This window comes from Ictidomys tridecemlineatus, unplaced genomic scaffold (genome assembly GCF_052094955.1).
Source record: "Ictidomys tridecemlineatus isolate mIctTri1 unplaced genomic scaffold, mIctTri1.hap1 Scaffold_1039, whole genome shotgun sequence".
Classification (NCBI taxonomy): domain Eukaryota; kingdom Metazoa; phylum Chordata; class Mammalia; order Rodentia; family Sciuridae; genus Ictidomys; species Ictidomys tridecemlineatus.
The window spans coordinates 77,151-91,904 of NW_027520996.1; the positions used below are offsets into that span (position 1 = coordinate 77,151).

General features: G+C 54.1%; 1 pseudogene; it reads right to left on the minus strand.

The window, feature by feature from the left end:
- Positions 1 to 3,885: 3,885 nt before the first annotated feature.
- Positions 3,886 to 13,922, minus strand: LOC144372443 (serine/threonine/tyrosine-interacting-like protein 2; annotated as a pseudogene).
- Between the last annotated feature and the right edge of the window lie 832 nt (positions 13,923 to 14,754).

The window sequence follows — 14,754 nt, forward strand, 5'->3', positions numbered from 1 at the left end:
TATTCTTAACTACTTACCACACCATGTCTATAATAATAATTATAACTGATCATTGTTATAGAATTATATGGAGCAACGTGGAACCACTAAATTCTCCTGCATGCTATGGACGGCCTCGGCACATTAAAATAATCTTACTTAATTGTAGCACCACAGACATGGTGAAAGTTAGGAAAGTTGAAATACCAGATGCCTATGAAGAAAAGCAGACTGGGGTGAGCTCAGAGTCAGGCACAGAGTGCTGTGTGACGTTGAAGGAGGAGGAGACTGTGTGGCCCAGTGGCTGGGAGGGATTTAAGTGTGGGCTGCTGCTAGAAGGACTTGGAGGGCAGCACCCAAGCAGGTAAACAGGGCAGTGCCACACAGAGGGACAGCTGAAAGTGCTCCAGATGGGGCCCACATGCAGCCAGAGGGGGACGGATGACGGCCATGCACAGGAACTTAAGACTCCCGGGTCGGGAGCCCTCAGAGTCCATACAAACAGTAGTAAACAGAAACAGAAATGTGAGCTGTGGGGAGATTAATTGGGTCCTGAGATAAGGAAGGGGTGGTGAGGTGGAACTAGTTTATAAGTCCACTGCAAACGCCAGGGGTGGGGAAGAGGCCTGGTTTTGGGGGGTGGTGGCAGAATAAAGGGAGTGGATGCGTGGAGGAGCCATCCGGCTGGCCCAGGTGCAGGTGGGAGTGAGGAGGTGGGAGACCTGGCCGGGCTCTTCTGATTCGCTTGACAACTCTTTTGTTGTTGCTGTTGCTGGTTCTGGGAGCCGCTCTAGGGCTGAACTACCTCCAGCCCTTTTGAATTTGTATTTTGAGACAGGGTCTCACTAGGTTGCTGGGACTGGCTTGGAACTTGCCATCCTCCTGCTGTGGCTCCAAAGTAGCTGGGACACAGGCCTGCACCACCACCACGGCACCTAGCTACTTCTTGTGAGGGACTTGAGCTTTTCCCGGACTTGAGACTGTCCACTCTCCATGGCTTCATATGGTGTTCTCTTGGTAGCAGCAGAGCAGACAACCCTAAGGGACAGGTGTGGCACTCAGGGTGCTTCTCACAAGGCAGCTCTACACATGCTTTAAGACAGATGGTAGCACAAATTTGTTCTTCAGTTGTCATTGGTTAATGACTCTCCAGGGGTCCGCCTCAGGGAGCCCAGAGAAACCCTCACTCTCTATTCTGGTGACATTCCAAACACTAAAAGCAGGTTCTCCCCACCCTGTTATCAACACTGTCACAGGCTGACTGACGCAGGGATTTGCGGGTGGGAGGCAGGCAGTCGCCAGGGTAGGAGAGGCTGGAGTTCTGTGACTCCGTCCCCAGCCCTCTCTGTCTCTGGGGTTCCTGAGGGAGCTGCCCCTCCTGGCCAAGAGGTGGAGCCCAGCCCTGGGTGCACAAGATGCCTTTGGGTCTCCCAAACCCTTTCACAGCCAGGAAGTGGGGAGTTTTCTCCTAGTGAGCTCTAGTACCTTAGGAGAGGGCAGAGGCCAAACTTCAGATTTGTTCTCCTTATTTGTTTTCTTGTAAAACAAACTCAGCGTCTCCAAAAGTTGATTCCATGTAGCTGAAACTCGGTGCCAAGTGCTGATCTTAGGGCGGGTGGGTTTTGTGTTCAGTGCAGAGCGTCTCCCTCATCCAAGACACGTCCTTGGAAAGGGCTGCGTGATGTTCTTTCCTCTCAGTTCAGTGGCGCGGCCTCTCCAGACCCACATTTTGTCCCTCAGACTCCTCCACTTACTGCCTTCAGTCAGGTTTGGTGGTGGGTGCTACTACATGAGACCACAATGGGGGGACAGGGGTTGGGACATTTATTTCCCTGACCTCCAGGTGGTCAGGGGCCCCTCTCCCTTGGTCATGGCTCTTGTGGGGCTCTGGAAACAACTTCCTCACTTTGTCCCTCAGCACGAGGGTGGGGCCACTCTCTCCCTCTGACCCCTTTCCTCTGGTGCTCTGCAAACGTCCAACCTGGAGCTCTCCTCAGTCACCACTGTGGATGTGCCCGCTTCTTCCTGTGGGGCTTTTACCAACAGGCAGACAGCATGCGGGGCTGCCACTGTCACCCTCGGTTAGGTATGATACAGAAGTCACACTTGGGAGTCTAACAGTTCAATCCCAGATATTTCCTCAAGTTCATCATAAATCAGATACAATTGTTATTGTTGTGGTTTTCAAAAATAAACTCGACTCCAGGAATAAGCCGAATCCAGAGTCTTGAATTCTCAGACAGATACCCTGGGCGGCAGGGTCCCCAGCAAGGCCAGCAAAGGACCTCTCTGGCTTCCTCTGCTAGTAAGCCAAGCTGGTCTACAGGTGCCCTTATAGCCTGAAATCTCTACCCAAGTGGGCAGTGCACATCCCGGCTGGAGGAAGGCTGGCAACTCTTCAGCTCCACACACCTCAACTGCTTGGTCCACATTCAGAGAAGGAAGTTGGAATGGACCAGGAGTGAGTTGTGAGAATTCTGCTCTACCTTGACATGACGGGGACCCATCTGTGTGTTGTGTGAGTGATGTTAAAAATGAGGCCTGGGCAGACACCTGGGTTAACTGGCTCCGTGGAGACGGCACAGGGCCCATCCAGTGAGATCCTCAGTCCTCTCTTCAGAAGATGCTCCTTCTGTGGGTGCCCAGCTGCTCATGCCTGGGTCAGAAGCCTCCCCACAGCACGAAGGAGAGGAAGCCCGGAGCTCCTGGAGGCCCAGGGCCCGTGGGAGCAGCCTCTTGGTGCAGATGGTTCCAGAAGGGCACCTTTGTACACAGTGGGAGTACACAGGCCCAGGGGAGCCCACTGAAGCCACGGTGAACAGGGAGAAGGAAAGGGGGGAATGGGGGGAATGGGATAAAGACTGAGCCCCCTGGCCCGCCCTGCCAAGCTCCTGTCCATCATGAGGGGAGATGGGGCCGCAGCAACTGAGCTGCAGGGACAGGGAGGGGGAGGCAGAAAATGAACTCAGCCGCTCCGACAGCAGCTGTGTGTCATTCAGGGATCAGGCATCGTGCTGGCACCCTTCGCCTTAGCATTTTCATCTTTGAAGCCATGAGGCATGTGATGCTGAGCCAATCCATGCATAAAGGCTGCCTCATCTCCATGTCCCGGGCAGCTCAGGTTAGAGAAAGGGATCCCAGGATCACCAGTTACTGTTTACCCACTGGTGTATTCCTCCTTACTCTTGCCCTCTCGATAATCAAGTCATGGCCAGCTGCGTCCCTGGGCTGGGATTCATGGTTACTCAAGACATCTCAGACCCCTGCATGGCACAGGCCTGTTCAAATCTGGCCAGGGTCTGCGGCCCCACAGCAGCTCTGGAGAGCAGCCCACCAGTGGAGGTTGTAAGGTGTTCAAAGTCCTCTGCTTGCTCCAGCAAGCCAACCTGTGTCTTGGAGACAGAAATGTCTTGGTGACAAGGGTAAAGACTTCTCACCAGCTCAGCCCACCCACAGGGTAAGGAAGGACCAAGTACACTCTCATTATCCAATCAGCCTTCAAGAAATGAAAGCAAGGATGGCCGCGAGGTTTTATAAAAACTCACCTCCACCTGGCACTGTTGGGCTTTTCTGGTCTCCCTCCGGCTGGTTTTGTGTTCCTGTCATTCCAAGGGACCCTCTCTGTACCCCAGACCTTGCCGCTCACACATTAACCTCACTCTTTCTTTAGTTCCTTCTGTTGCTCCCAGGCGAGGTGGGGGTGGGTCCTGAAATGGCCTCTCAGCTGCCCTCCATCCTGCACCACATCTTCCTTTATTATATAACAATGAGACGGTGGTGGCATTGCCTGGAGGCACAGATTTTGTGAAGCAAGGTGAGGCTGGCCCATAAAAACCCACCATGACTTCTGAAGTGAGTTTCCCCTAACATCTAAAGAGCTAAAGTGACCAGGGTGCAGAAGGAAGATTTCACAACAAACCAATTTAATGGAGATCCAAGATATTAAACAGAGCTGGGCATTGCTGACAGATTTCCTGGGACTTGTTATGAAACTACTTGAACAGAAGCAAGTCCTGCCTTATGGCCTTCTGGATGTACACTGGAGTCTCCAACAAACTGCAATTCCTTTCACGCTCTCCTCTCCAGTCCAGGACACACACTATCGAACACATAAGCACCAAAGCACAGAGGGCCCTGGATGACAGAAAACGGCCCGAGCTGGCCCAGCATGGCTCCTCTCCTCCCACCCTGCACCCCGGTGTCGTTCCACTTGGGCACTGCCACTCTGCCTGTTGGAGAGATCCTCTCTGCATCCTCGGCCCCTGAGGGGTGGTGGCAGGGTGTGCCTGAGCCCTGTGCTCTGCTGAGTGGCAGGTGGCCCAGGCCCTGTTCAGTCTTCCCTCCTCCTCTTCAGCTTAGTCCTGGTCTCCTCTTGCCAGTGTCTCCAAGCAGCGATGATGGCTTCATCGTCCATCTCCTCCTCTTCCTCTCTGTCTGTGCTTCTCCGATACTGGCTCCTCTGCCCAGAGGCAAACCTTCCCTCCTCTCTGTTTCTGTCCTCTCTTTCTCGCCTTCCTCTTCAGACCTCATGAAGCTCTGGGTGAATTTCCTCTTGGCTCCAAACTCAGAGAAGTCCAACTTGGATGACTCTTCCCCGTCCTCCCAGTCCCTGGGCCTAGCCCAGTCCCGGCGCCATGGCTCTGGGGACTCTTCCCCTTCGGAGGACTCAGGGGTCCGGCAGAAGGAGTAGGGCTCCGGGATCTCCTCTCTGGAGCTGGAGGTCTCACTGAATGTGGACCTGGAGAACTTGTGGGTCTCTCTGCCCTCCCTGGTGGAGGACGAGGAGAAACAGGAAGTACTCCTCACAGAGCTGCCTTCCGCGTCGTGGTAGGAGGAGGCGTCCTGCTCCTCTGACCGGGATGTGGAGAACTTGTAACTGCAGGATTTGGACTCGGTTTCCCGGTGCAGGGAAGATCTGCTGTACCTATCCCTGGAGCTGCCAGACCAGTCACTCTGGGGAGGAGAGTCTTCCTCGGTCCTGAGGCCACTGAGCCACTTATTGATGCTGCTGTCCATCTCCTCTGCTGCCTCTCCTACAGTGGTCAGAGACCACCAGGGAGGAGGAGGTGTCTGTTTCAGGCTTTTGGGAGTTACTGCGGGAAGAGAGTCGGAAGCTCCTGATGGCACTGTCTGTGTCCCCATCCCTATCACTGGCACCATCATCCTCTTCCTTGACCTTCTTCTTCTTGAACAGGGAGCTGCGTTTGTTGTCGGAGGCCAGCTTCTCCATTTTGTACTTGGACATCTTCTCCCTCAGCTCCATCTGCATCTCCCTCTCCTTGTAGCAGAGCTCCTTTAGGTCCACATTGTCAGCAAAGAGGCTGTAGAAGGGCTTGCTGGTCTCCCTCACCCTGCTCCCAGCCCCTTTGGCCCTGGAGATCAGTGAAGTGCTGGAGGACAGCACGGACTGGGAGTTGGAGCTGGGCCTTGCCTGGCTCTGACACAGCAGGCAGTCACCCAGAAGGGAGCTGCTCTGTCCACTGAGCATGGAGACTTGGCCATCCCCCAGGCAGCTGGTGGCTGGCCCTACCCTCATGCTTGCCACCGTCCGTGAGCGAGACAGCAGCAGCATTTCACCCTGCTTCTGAGCCAGGGTCTCACTGACCACGCTGGCAATCCAGTATGGATGCTGGCAATGGAAATGGTGTCTCCAGGCCTCACTGGCAGGCTGGGCAGGGGAGTGCTGGGGTTGGTGGGTGAGCATCCCCCAATGCTGCTGGCGGCCTGGGACAGGTGGGAGTGGTGGCTCTGGGCACTCAGTACTGACCTGTGTCCCCATTAGCACTGACAGAGCAGGCTGCAGAGCAGAAGGCGGACAGGGTATGCTCCCGCTAGCCACGGAGCCATCCACCTCCCAGCTGGCCATGGACTGGCTCTCCTCCAGCGTCCACCGACTCCTCTCCAGCAGCTCCAGCCTCCGCTGTCTTTTTTTGGCCAGGACGGCATCCTCCGCCTTGCCCAGCTCCATCACCTCCTCCTTGTTCTCGCTGCCCACCTTCTTCTGGTGCTTCAGCTTCCAGGTCTGGTAGGCCATCAGGTTGACATGGGGGGGGGGTTCCTCTACCCGGGGGTATCCTCCGGGCCCTGCACCTCACCACTGTCCTCTCCTGCCCCTAGGTCTTTCTTGTGAAATCCAAACTGGATTCTCTTGATCTTCCACCTCTCCAGGGCAGTAAGCTTGTCCTTGTTCCTGCTGCAGAAGTTGTAAAAGGAGCTGGCCTCGGAGCACACGCTCTGCTGGTCATCCTCAGGCACCGTGCTCCCGGCCTCTGAGCGCGCGTCCTCCTCCTCTCTCCTGCTCCTGGAGCGGAACTCCCGCACGGCCTCCCTCTCGATGTCCTGCAGCCTCTCGTTCCACAGGTCCCACGTGCACTCGGTGGACATCAAGTCCGAGCGGCGCCAGGTGCCTGGGCTGGGGCCACCGAGCTCCAGCTGCCGCAGGAGCACGCCTCCCGGCTGAGCATGCTCTCGCTCTTGGAGACGCTGCTCTGGCTCCGCGTCCTCCTGAGCCTCCGCGCGGACTTGCCCTCCTCCTCCTCGACCTCCTTGTCCTCCTCCTCCAGGGCCCACCACTGGTGGCCCTGGGTGTGGTACCTCTCTTTCCGGCTCTGCCACTCCTGGATGATCCTCTCCACGCCCTGGTCCTTGAGCTCCTGCTCCTGCTCCTGGCTGGCCTGGCGCGAAGAGGCCGGCCCTGGACACTGTCCACCCCCGGCCTCGCTGCCCGCAGAGAGGCCCTGGCCCTTCTTCCACTCCTCGTACAGCTTCTCCTCCTCCTCCTCGTCAATGAGGATGAGGGGCTCGGAGGCCTGGCTGGCCTTCCCCAGGGAGCAGCCGCTGAGGTGGCTGGTGGCCTCGTCCTCCTCCTCCACAGTCAGCTGCGCTCGCGCCCCAAGGGTGCCCCGGGCCTCCTGGCTCTCGCTGGCTCTCTCTGGGGTGCAGTCCTCCTCTCTCTCCTCCATCAGCTGCTCGTTGAGCTCCCGCAGCTGCTTCAGGAAGCCGTCGTTGGGATAGATGGCCTGCTTCCTGCTCACGGTCATCACAGCCTCCAGGATGGCCATGTTGTGGAAGATCATCAGGTAGGCACCACCAGCACTGCCTACTGGCTGATGCCCATTTCGCTGCTGACCAGGACTTTCCCTGCAAATAGAACACACAGAGAAGTGATGCCACCATGGCGGCTGCCCGGTCCTGCTTCTCTGAAGTGCTGTTCGGGGTGCTGGACCCAGTGCTTGGAGCTGGTGTTCATCATCGCCTGAGTCCCCAAATCACAGCAGATCCCAGGGTGGAAGAGCACCCCCAGTCAGTCAGAGCTTGGGATTGCCCTGTACAGTGTCCTCATGCTGGGTGGCCACCACCAGCCTCTGCAGGATACTTCCTGCGATTTGGAGCTCACTGGCTCACAGAATCAGGTGGACATGGCTCCCTTCATGTGGGATCACTCGAGTCTTGGCAGTTCTTTCCTATCTAGGGCAAAGCATAACAATGCAACAGCAGTCAGCGCTCCTATTCTGACATTCTGCATTCAAGAATGAATACGTCCATATGATCACAACCTATGTGCAAAATTCCTCGAGAGGATCACTATCATATTCTTCACTAAGGATTTTTTTTCCTGGATATTATGTGTCTTTCAATCAATATTCAAACTTTCTTTTTCATATTTCCATGCTATTCTAGACACTCTCCTCCAGGTTAAGAGTTAAACTTATCAGTTGGTCACTGAGGAGTTTGGGTCTAGGATGGAGCCAAACATGTCATGTTTGACTGAATGGCATACAGTAGGTGGAACCCTCACCACTCTGACTCTAAGAACATAGCCTTCGTTCATGCATTCTGTACCAGTCAGCTGTCCATTACTATAATGAAATACCTGAGGCAGGCTACTTTACAAAGAAAATAGTTTATTTGGGCTTATGGTTCTGTAAGTGCGACATTCAGTAGCCTCATCTGGTGATTGCCCTCCTGCTGGCAGAGTCCCAAGGCAGTGCAGAGCCTTACAGGATAAGAGGCAGGGAGCATGCATATATGTCTGCCTTCATCTTACCCCCTTCTTCAAACGTTTCCAGGATTCAATCATGAGGCTCCACCCTAATGCCTGCATCCAAACCTCATCCTTCACAAAGGTCTCTGAACACCATACTCTGATTAAGTTCCCACCCTCTTAACACCTCACAATGGGATGATTAAATTCCAATATGGGAAGTGCTGGGCGACACTCAGACCAACCTGAACCACAGCACCACGTGCCCGGGCCTGTGGTCTGTGTGGGTGGGCATGTCACACAATATGCTCAAGTCGTCTTCTATATCAACCGAAATCTATAAAACTTAAAAAAAATTCCAATTCTGTCTTCCTTATCTCATGGCATCTCACAGATTCCTTCCAGTACTGCGGCAGCTGTGACCTGCTAGTAAGTCTGCGGGGCTAGTCCAGTCGTGACCCTGCTATTCAGCACGTCAGTCATCTGCCCCTCCCTTGTGCTTCCCCTCTGCCCTGAACGGGATGGCCTTGGGGTCTACACCACCGCTCTAGTGCTGGCTTATAGTGCAGACCAGACTCCTGGAGACCTACTTCCTGGCCGTCACCGTCTGTCTGCCCACAGTCTTGGGGGACCTTTAGCGTCGGCTGAGAGCCCTGATTAGATGAGATGGGAGGCGAGTCTCCTTATTCTGTCTCCCTGCCAGCCAAGGCCATGCCTTTGTCACACAAGGGGTCAGAGATGAGATGGGCCCTGAGGCTCAGCGATGCTGCAGGGTATGTTGTCAATATCTGGTACCCACTGAGGGACACAGGACAGCAGAGTTCAGGGGTTCAGGCCACTGCCCCTCTTACTCCAGCCCAGGGCTCCACGGTCCCTCCCTGGGCCATCTGGCAGGACCAAGGACTTGCCAACGCATTCCTGCACGTGACCACCCAGTCCTCCTCATAAGGGCATCAGATCCCACTCAGACGAGGCTGCAGGTTCCGTGTGTCTCTGGGCCTACTGTACCCTGGGGTCCGTCCGAGGAGCCAGGGTGGCCTGAGGGACTGCTGGTGGGTAGAAGCCCATGGCGATGGGCAGAGGCAGGTGATCAGCTAATGCCAAGCCTTTGTTTGCCACCCAGGGAAGCGAGTAAGGGTGGGACCAAAAGTGCCCTGCCTGTCCTTGCTCCTAGCCACTCGGTGCCACACTCCTGTGGTCTCTGGATCCTCCTGTGGCCTCCTATTGAAGGCCTCTGCTGCTGTGAAGGGTTTGGGGTGGTTTTCTGTTACCAGCAACCAAGGGCATCTTGATTGTTACATCTGGCAAAGTCACCAGACTGCCAGTGGGTCTCAGCTTCCAGGACAGTTAGATGTGGATAACAGCACTGTCCTGAGGGGTCGGGGGTGTCCCTTTCCACCCTCCTCCTTGTCAGAAGCTAGTGTCCAAGCATCTAAGAGCAGAGGAAGCCACAGGAAGAAGGCTCTAGGGTAGGGACGTTCACGAGTGGGACCTACCCTACAGGCAGCAGCCAGAGTCAGGGTATGGCCCTCTGCTCCCGCTCAAGAGCAAGGCTTGAGGGACAGGAGACTGTGGGAGGCCAACTTTGCACGTGACTGAGTCACACTCCCTGCTGAGTGCTGAGGCGCTCAGTCACAGAAATGTGTCATGCACGGGTGTGACTTCCTACAGCCCTATGGGTGGAGCTATGCTCACCTGTTCCTTTGTAATGTAACCCCTTGCCCTGTTTAGGATAGAATATTCCATGGAAGTGCCTTGTGTGTGTCCCCTTCTCTTACTGTGCCCTTGGTGTGTGGCCTACCCAGGTGTCAGTCAACCTGATGATAGTGGACATCATGAATAGTGGACATCATTTCAGCCCCCTGAAACCTGACCCCTTGCCTCATTTGAGTAGCTTCTCCTCAATAAAAGGGGTCAGCGCATGCTCTCACTCTCTCTCTTCCTGTGGACCCTTAAGTTCAGAGGAGCTGTCACCGCGACCCCAAAGAAAAAGGTGTTTGGGTCTCTTGTCTCTTGCACAGCCCAGTCAGCCCAGTGCAACTGGAGTGACCCCTGAGCCTTTTAGTCGTAAGAACAGAAACCTGGCAGGAGAGGTCACCTCACCAGCAGACTGGGTGCACGCCTGCTGACACCAACGTGGGTGTTCAATGTGGGCTGGCCCCTCATAGACACAGCAAGGAGCTTCCTCCTGGAGCCGCAGCTCCTGCACCCAATGCAACATCCTCCCTCCGCCTCCCCACAGGCTCTCGTGGTGCCTCAGTGGCCCCCAAAATGAGTTGAAGACTCTTTTGCTCTGGATGCTGTGGGTACCTGCCACCCACCCTGTGTCTGACGCTCTGGGCTCCCTCTCCACAGGGAGGTTGGCCTTGCTCTCAGGTCTAGTGGAAGGAACAGGTCCCCTCCCACAGACCCTGGACAGATGCCAGCAACCCCAATGTGTCCAAAGGCTCATGTTTTTTAAAGTAGGAGAATTTTAAGCATTACGTGTGTGTGCATGTGTGTATTTATGACACACACACGTGACGTGTGTGCATGTCCCATTAGATGTGACCTATCTCTGATGTTGGTGATGACAGGAAATGCCCTTCCCAGGAATGCCACATGGTTTATTACAATAATGGCATGACGTTCAGGCATTCACCAAGAGCTGGGTGTTGTGCTAAATAAACCCTAATATGCATTAAAGATTTTTATCCCTCATGGCAACTTTATTTTTTTAAATTTTTTTTTAGTATTTATTTTTTATCTGGACACAGCATCTTTATTTTAGGGCCTCGAACATGCTAGGCGAGTGCTCTCCCTCTGAGGCCCAGCCCAGCCCCTCATGACAACTTTAGAATCAGATGTTTTGATCTTTGTTCTGTGTTGAAGAAAATTGGAGCTCCCCGGGACAGGGAAACAGCCCAGTCCAGGTGGAAAAAGCCGAACGAATCCTGGACTGAGACCCTGTCCTCTGGGTGCCGTTCTGTGGCCACTGTCCTGGCTCCAGCCTGTCCTCCAGGCTCTACTGTGGCTACTCTCAGATCACTTCCCCTGGGGACCAGGGACTCAGAAGGACCTCCCAGATGGCCTCTCCCAGGAGCCAGTCAGCCCTGGGAGCCATCGCAGGACAGTCCCTGCCTTGCGCTTGTCACCACCCCACACCTCCCGCCCTCCCTGTCATCTCTCCTTGGCCAGCTTAAGTGTGTCCATCTGTTGCCTGGGTGCCACCAAGCACCCACACACGAGAGGCCCCCGGGATTGCTTGTGGGGTCAGTGATCATCCTATTCTTTCTCCACTTCCTAGAGAACAACCGTGTTGTCAGATCCCCTCAGATAACCGTGACACCCCCTTTGTTTCTACCCAGGGAGAGTCCACAGCCCGAGCAGCAGAGCCCCTCACCTCTGTAGGTCAGCAGGGCCTCATCGAGGAACTCCTCAGCCTTCCGGAAGTGCTGGGTGATGTCCACCTCGGGGAAGTCGTCCACCTCCACGCCCAGGTACTGGATCTCCAGCCCAGTGTAGAATTCAGGGCCAGTGTAGACACTGGTGCCGTGGGCAGCATTCAGGATGTGGGTGATGCCCAGCCTCTTCAGTTGCCCCTTGTTCACAGCCGCGCTCCTGAAGGGAGAGCCGGGCAGGTTGACCACCATGATGGGAGCCTGCCTCTGGGCCTGGAGACCCAGCAGGGTGCCTCCTCCTCTCCCCAGGAGGTATGGGGTGCTGAGGGCCATTGTCAAGTAGGAATGACGCTTCAAAATTTCCTTGCCAGTGTACCCCATGTTAAATGCATTTCGCTGTTGACATTGCATGCAAGGTGACCTTGCTCAAGGACCAAGGCGGATCCGGGTTTAGAGCTGATAAGGTTTGAGGAAGTATCCCGCTCCTTAGGGTGTTTCCGGTTTAAGACAAAAGGAGTTTTAGGGAAGTGGGAGGTTAAAGATTATTGCTGCTGGGAGTAGGGCGTGCCTGCTGCCTGAGTTCCCGCTGAGTTCTAGTGGAGAAAAAGTATTTAGGACATGTATTGTGGGGGAGAAAAAGAGAATTTCCCCTGAGTGTGTGTGGACGCTGGTGTGAGATCGGAAATAAAGAATTGCTGTTTGAACCTACAAAGCTGTGTGGTGGCTCATGATCTTGTCCCAAGCCGAGACATTGGCATTTGGCACTGGGGCGCACTGTGGACACCTGTGTTTAAAGGGGCCTGACTTGACTGCTGCACGAGAGAGAGAAGAGACGGAGCTGGATGGGCAGGATGGGGGGAATGAGATTGGGGTGCAAGGAATCTTTAGGGTGGTCCAGGGTTCTCTAGTTGCAAATCCCATACCTTGGGAATGCACACTCACCCAAGCACAAAGCTGGCAGACAAGACATTAGGTGTGTTGTGCACGGATGACACACACTGTATTGCCCAAATCCCCTCATATGCATCATCTCGTTTTCCCCTTACAGTAAACTCAAAGGCAACAATTTTAACTCCATTCAAAGATTCTAAAAATGAATAACTGCCCAAGACCATGAAAGAAGAAAAAGATGGAACAAGAACCAGTGTTTCTGAGCTCTTTGTGCTGCAACTGAGTTTGAAGGGCTCAATTTGAGAGCCCTGAGCACAGGTCTGCCTAGGAAGGAGCAGGACAGTGAGCTGGGGCGGCTGGAGATGCCTGGGGCCACAGGTCAAGTGCTTCTGGTGGTGAAAACACAGGATTTGGTCCCTGCCCAAGGGAACAGTCCCCAGGCACCCATCACAACAGGAAGGAGTTTCAGACCTCATGTCCCCAGCTATCTCCTACTGCCCGCCTGGGCCCGGGTCCCTCTGTGCTTGTGGACACCTGGGTAATTACATTGGGAGCACATCCATTCAGCAGGCAGTGGATCAGCCAAAATCAGTTTTTTATATTAACCTGCTGGTACCAATTATGCACTGGTAAGGCTTGGAGGGATAATATGTGGAATGTGGAAGTTGTCTTTGTTTTTGTTCTGGAAACCATTCATAAACTTTTAAAAAATAACATTTTTTCTGATCACAAAGACAATAAATGTCTTGAGAACTTGTAAAATTCATAACAAACCTAGACAGGAAACTAAAGCCACTTGTAAAACCACTTCCCAGAGACTCCTCCTGCTAACTTGTTGATGGAAAAGTGCACGTGTGAGCACACACACACACACACACACACACACACACATACACACACCCCTCTACCTATCTGTGAGCATTCAGTATTCTTTTGTAACCCGGTTTCCCGCCCACTGTGTGGCACACACTTTCGTGTGTTGGTGAGCACACGTGCAGACCAGCACTGTGGACGGCTCCTGCCGTTCTGTCCAATGGCTGTTATGGGTGTCCAGGGATGGTGGACATGGTGTCAGGAGTCTGTGTCAGGAAAGGAAGCCCAGAGGAGGCATCCATGAGGCAAGGCTAGATCAGGGAGCCTGGGCATCTGTTTGAGGGTTTGGGGAGTGTCTCCCCAGGCCAGGCCAGGGAAGGGCAAATGGTTAGCCAGCCTCGGGGGCTGGAGCTGCGAGGGCCGTGGGCGGAAGCTGAAGGAATGTCACCTCTCCCAGGCACTAACAGAGGGGAGACAAAGGTCACCACCACCACCATGGACACACTCACTTCTCAGCTATGAAGACATGGGGCCAGACCTCATCCACCTCATTCTGAGGGGCCTCCTGGTGGTCCTGGACCAGGGCCTGCTGCTGGTCCAGCACACAGTGGGTGTTGTAGAGGCTGGTGTCATCCATCTTCTCCCTGACACGGTTGTACAGGTCCTCCACCAGCAGCTGCTCAGCGGACTCCAGCATGCCCAGACACTCTGCGTCTGCTCTGAGCCCCTGAGGCTTGAGTTCTACGGGCAGCAGGTGGCATTTGCATTAGGGAGTGAGGACACCGTAGCCTTCCCTGTTCCTTGGAGAACTTGTACTGGCCAGCTCACTTGAAACTGTGGGCATGAGCTGAATGCCAGGCGATCTGCAGGACAGACTTAGCAAGGCTCCAATGGCCCTCTGCACCAGCTAGACACTGGGGTCAGGGTCAGCTGCAGGTGGGCAAGGGTGATGGGAAGAAGCTGGGTTCTCTTACTCTCTCCTTGGTTTCTCTAACGCTGGCTGCTCACAGCTTAGACATGGTCCTTGAGAACTAGGGTCTGTCTGAGTCACACTTAGGAGTCCTATGGTGCTCAGCATGAAGTGGATGCTCCGAGTTATTTTCCAAATGAATGGACCATGTTCTTCCCTAACCTGGTTCGCTCTGCTGGTTGGACTCCCTTACCTGTGGAATGCAAATTACCCTGGGAAAGTAAAGCTTTCAGGAGTCACGGATACAGCGCTACTGCCTGAGCTGTGGAAGAGGGACAGCCCTTCAGGGAAGTATCCGGCAGGTTTCTGAAGTGGGCGGCTGAGGATTGGAGTCCAGGGAGTCCGGCTGTGCCTGGGCCCTGGCGGAGGCTTCTGTCTGTCTGAAGTGAGGAGTACCGCCCCTTGCAGTTCCAGCAGGTCCCACTCTAAATTTACTGCATATGATTGCATTTTCATATATCCTGACCTATCTAATTACAATTACATGGTTCCAAAACAATTTTACACAGGTAGTTTAACACTTCCTCTTTTCAGTTTGTGAACTGAAGAAAAATGTCCAAGATTTATCTGAATCAGTGATAATAAACTATAAAACCAACATAATGAATGAATTCCAGATTTTTGAGTTTCTTATTTTTATTTTGATTTTATCTGTCATTCATAATTCCCTAAGCCTTCTCACAGGAAAGTTATTCTCATGAATTTTTAAATTAGATCTCACAGTTCAAAAAACTGAG